Raw genomic sequence first — 5,886 nt, 5'->3', positions numbered from 1 at the left:
GGCCATGGTTAGAGACACCTTCTAGATTGACACCACTATTGGCAGCCGAAGCCCGCTCGAGCTTCTCCACTTTATCAGCAAGTGCTTTTTGCCCCACGGCAAACCCTTGCATGACATTGATCAGTTCATTCATTTTCTCCTTCAGCTCGAGAAAATCTGCGTTGGGTAGATCCATCAGCCTTGGTGTGTTGCGTTTGGTAAAGTATCTGTGTGGACGAGTTGTGTGCAAGGGAATGACTCTATGAGCACGAGCAATGATTCCTGAAACAATCAAGCATGTTAGAAACTGACACCTGCAAAATAGAAAACAAGTTATTATGATTATGCATGAATGCAATATCTATCCACATGAGGAACACTCTGTCTTTCGATCCTGGCTTCATCGAGACAGATAATAATTCGGCAGCAATATTCTGACATTCATCATTTGATTTCATCATACAGAGCAAAGATATATGATTTAGCAAAAATACCACCCAACCATGTGTGTGCTGTGTGAGTGAAGCAATGGCAAAGCAAATAAAGCTTGAAGACCAATCACTGAATGAAAACAACCATTGCATATCAAAAGGGCACCATATGTGCGAGAGTCATACATCTAGTCTGATACAAATCAAATACAATTCTCCAGAATCAGAAAGAAAATACAAACAAGTGAATTCCGTCAACAGGCCTGACGGTAATCCAACACAAATAAGAAAGGTCTAATCTGAGGAAGGTCCCACAGACGGCTCTGCATCATCAACCATCTTGGTAAACTTCACCGCGAACCTAAGCTCTGTGTTCTCCTGCTGCAATCTCCCTATCTCCTTCTGGTGAATCTTCATCTGTCGGAAATAATGATCCCTCTCAGCAAGGTAGTGATCTCTCTCAGCAATAATCTTCGCTTTCTCAGTTTCCCATTCTGTGGCAAGGACTTTAGCTCTGACATCTCTCTGATTCTTCACAAGAATTTGTCTCCTCTTCTCATCTTCAATAACCCTCAAGGCCCTAGCTAGTTTCTCCTTGGTAAGGTCATGCTCCTTTGTAGACGACTCCAACGCTTGGTTGATCTTGCGATAATAGGCAGTATCTATCTCAAAGCGCTTCACCTCCATGGCATGTCTCTTATCCTGGTCTTCTATTTTCCCTTTGATTTCCTGATTAGCCATCTGAATCCTAGCAACACTCATATCCAACTCAGTCTTCTCTGCTTCCAGTTGATCTCTGGCTTTCTTCATCTCAAGGAACTCTTCCATGCTGACAGAAGAACGTGGCCCCTCAATCAATGGACACCAAGGATCACCTCCAGGAAATGGTAGATGGGTGAGCTCAATCCTCTTTCTAAGCCAATCATCAAATGGAGGAAGAGACCTGCTATTAACCTTACCAAAAGGAACCTTGCCCTTCCTCTGAATGTTACACCATGCCCCGGACACCTTCCTCAACTGTAACAAATTACCCTCAGCTGGGAAGTAGAAAGACTCCTGAATCTCACACTCGAGAGGAGGAACCTCCATAGCAAACCCCATTTGTCTCCTAAGAAGCATCAGGTTGTAATTAATGCAACCCTTAACTCCTATGAGAGGCACATTGGGAAAGCTCCCACAACTATAAATGAAGTTTCGTCCCGCCATACCATTGTGAGTCCAAGCTATGTCCTTGGCCCGCAAACCCATCAACCTGGTCGCCCAATTAACCGTAGGATCAAGAGAAACAAAAGCACCTCTGGAAGGCAGATACCCCATAAACCATTTGTGCAACAGTTGAGCACAACATCTGATCAATCCCCCTCGCCTCTTCTCGTTCCGATTATGGACCGAGTAATAAACATCCCCAACCAAGGTAGGAATAGGATTCCTCTGCATAAACACCCGGATGGCATTAATGTCCACAAAGTTCTTCTGATTAGGAAACAGGATGATCCCATAGATGCTCACAGCAATCAAGGCACAGACGGTCCTCCAATTACCCACAACAGCATGCTCCTTGGCTTTAGCCTCCAAGAAACTCAGATGAAAACCGGGTAACTTTCCTTTCTCCTTCAAACCCCCCCTTGGTCACCTCCGGGCTCAAACAAAGAGCACGAGAAATCTCAACAGCATCAGGTTCCTCCTTAGTGACGTAGAATGGAATCTGATCTCTGATCTGGATACCCAGGATGCTAGCATAGTCTTCCATCAAAGGTCCCAACAAGTAGTCCGGGAACACGAAGCATCTCAAGCCCGGGTCATAGAACTGGAGAAAAGTGTGGATGGCACTCTTATCTGTATCAGTAAGCCTGAAAACCACCTTCAGAATACCACCATAATACTCACGGAACAACCCCACATGGTCAGGTGTAATCAATGATATCATATCCCTTAACACATCGATCTCTGGATTGAAGAAACTGTAAACGACGTCATCTTTCAAGCCGGGCCTCATGTCTGGAACAAAGAAGTCTCTCAACCAGGATCTCAATCAAAAATGTCCCTGCATATGGATAAACATGAGTTAGATGCAGATAAATGCAAAATGAAATGATGCTGATGTATGAATGCAATGCACTGTGCCATCCTCCAAGTCATCTGAACATCCACTGCACTGAGTTACAGCCTCTGAACTGATCACAACCATCTGAGGTACCGAGTAACCGCAAATCCAACCCGGGGTTCCAAAATAAACGGAACGGAATGGTACATCACCATCATCACAGAGAAAACACTGAACTGATAACCACAAGACCCTCTGAACCAGCCCAGGGAATCCTGAAATAAACGGATCCCCACTGATAAATATCACGGACAGAACTCCGGCGTCTCGGAAATAAATCCATAAATCCGACTTATAAATATAACTCTGATCAATAACGGAACCATTAGTCACCATCAAAGTCACCATCAGAACATGCATCTGTAAGAATCAACCTTCCCCTCACAGGTGAATTCTAATCAGGTCATCCTAAGGCGGATAATAGTCTCGACAATCGGGCAAAGATACTCAACGGGTTTGCCCTTTCGGGTGTACCGTTGTAACTCTCTTAAGATCGTCTAAACCAAAGATCCGGGAAAGCATGGTCACCGAAGTCAACAGCCCTAAAGAGATAACCCAACCAAAGTGGAATACCCCACTAAGGAAGAGCTCACTCAGAAGAACCTCGTCCGGCTTGTGGTATGTCACGTCGCAACAACATGCTGATCCAACATGTGAGGAAACGTGAGACCACACTAATCCTAGGTGTATACTCGGGCCTGGGTTTTAGCCCCACTCAGAACACCCACCCCAAATCAGAGGAACCACCTGTACAGAAGACAACACAATGATAGTATGATGCATGCAAACATTTATGCAAATATATATACAACATAATAATCATAAATGCAATAAATAGAGCAATAAAAGCAACCAAAACTATCCTAGAGAGCGCTAGGAGAGACTCTCTTAGGGAAGATGGACCAGCAAAAGGTCAACTTCTAAGTTCCCCAGCAAAGTCGCCAGCTATCGCATCCGCGAAAAACAACCGGCGGGAAAAACAAAACAAACAGAGCCGCCACCGTGCGTTATTTATCCCAAAAGAGGGAAAGGAAACGCTCGAAGTAAACCTGGAAAAGACATGGTCTCGCGACCAAAGAGAGATGGGATCGGGAGTCGGTTACGTAAGGGAAAGGTATTAACACCCCTCACGTCCGTCGTACTCGACGGGATCCACGCTCAGAAAGACAGGATAAGGTTGCTAAACACTGCTCACAAGCTGCACACACAATGGAAGGAAACACAGATGGAAAAAAAGGGGGAACGGGCTCGCTAGGATATCGCATCCTATGCCTACGTATCTCATCTGGAATGAGAATCAGAGCTACCATAGTTCGGCTCACGCACGCCAAACAAAACACACACACAAGAAACCGACTGCCAATCGCTGGGCTTACGTCAGACTCCACACAAACAGGCAAACACAGGAAACTGACTGCTAATCGCTGGACTTACATCAGACTCCGAACCAACAAACACACACAGGAAACCAACTGCCAATCGCTGGACTTACGTTAGACTCCAAGAAAACAAGATGTTAACCGGACGCTGAGTCGTCAAAAAGCAACAAAAAAGTTGAACAAACAAGCTAACAGGGAGTCTGGAACTCGAGCCTGCTAGCTGTCAAGCAAACACACAAAAAAAGAGAAAGGGTGCCCGGAGAGATCTCGTACGATCTCCTGCCTACGTACCTCATCTGGTATGAGGATCAGGGCGACGTAGTTCCCCTGAACAGGGGAGAAACTTCTAACCTAACCAAAAACAGGGAAATGACAAACTAGAAGGGAGCCTGAGTCGAGCCTAATAGTTATCATGTAATCCACAATGGTCCTAGGTTAAGGTTTCTATCTAACTTGCACAGGGAGCAAGCTATCCTAAACAACACAGGCAAACAACACAAGCACAATAAACAATCACACACACTATATGCAGTCAATTGGGCTCATACAAGGTTAGGCTGCAAAAGCAAGCCAACTGGAATCGGGTGTAGTTAGCTCTTAACCCTAACATTGAGAGTTAGGGTGAAGCAAATAAAATGGGAAGTGAGGGTAAGACCTCACAACTCTTATCCCTGGCCTGGGAGAGCTTCAGACAAATGAAAGTGCGGGAGTTCAGAAAGTAGGAACTCTTCTCCACAGATGACTGACACAACAAAGATCTTGGGCTATTATCCACAATGCATCAACACAAGGTGTGTGAGCAAAGTGGATGACACACTGAATAGCAGGAGATGGATTGCACATCTCTTTTATCTGCCAATTGCCTCATAAGAGGACTTTTCCTGCTTGGCACAAAAATAAACAAACACAAGCATTGCCTCTTAAGGAGGGCTTCAGACAGGTGCCTGCCCACATAATAGGACAGGTCTTCCAGACTACATGAAGTCAAAGGAATTATACCTCAGTGGTTAAGCAACCAAGCAAAAGCAAGTTCAAAGTGAACTTAAAGCAACTAATGTACCTGTGGAAACATCAAACAAATCAGTACACAACTCAGACAATCAAACAACAGTCAATAAGCATCAAACAATCCCAATGTACACAAGGCATAAGCCAAAGTCAAACTCAAATGAGTTAACAACCCTACAAAACACACAAGGTTAGTAGTCAAAAGTAAACATCAAATGCTCAAGTGAGGAAGCATCATCAACTATGGACTTGGATGTGTAAACCTGAAATCAAAGCTCAACTGTGAGTTACAAACCACTAGGTCAAGGCCTAGGGTCAAAGATGGAGAAAAAATTCAAAACAGAACATGAAATTTAACATGAATCAACTTCATTCAGTCCAGAACACAATCCAAAAGGTCCTATATCAATATCATTAACCAAAATCATTTCATGAACCAAACATGGCAAGGTATGCAAATTGTGACCACATTGTGACATCAGAAGAAACAAATGCACCTTAAATCAAAAATGATTCAAATAATCTTGAAAAAATTCATGAGTAAACAGGACATACAACATGATCATCACACCAAAAATTGGAGGCATTGGACATCATTAGGCATGGCAATCACATAGCATAAGTCAAGACAAGCACAACAAGCACATGTATGACACCAAATGTCACACCAACTTAGCATAGGCCTAAAACAGAGATGGATCATGGTAAAGACCTCAAACCAAAGCCAAAACAACACCCAACATGTCTAGAAATAGTGTACAAAATTTCACATTCATTGGATAAAGAACAAGAATTTTGTGATCAAATGAAATTCAAGGCAATTTAAAAGCTCAAATGTGACCAACCAGAATGAAAAATTTCAATTAAATCAGAAATGATCCCAAAAATTCCAACAAAAGTCATGCTCATTCTCAACATTCATATCAAGCATCAAACAAAATATCAAGACAATTGGAGATCATTTGGCATGGCAAACTCACCAATC

The sequence above is a fragment of the Lathyrus oleraceus genome, chromosome 5 (assembly GCF_024323335.1).
Source record: "Lathyrus oleraceus cultivar Zhongwan6 chromosome 5, CAAS_Psat_ZW6_1.0, whole genome shotgun sequence".
In the NCBI taxonomy this organism is placed as follows: Eukaryota; Viridiplantae; Streptophyta; class Magnoliopsida; order Fabales; family Fabaceae; genus Lathyrus; species Lathyrus oleraceus.
The sequence above is the reverse complement of the archived record's forward strand: the minus strand, read 5'-3'. Positions refer to the sequence as shown.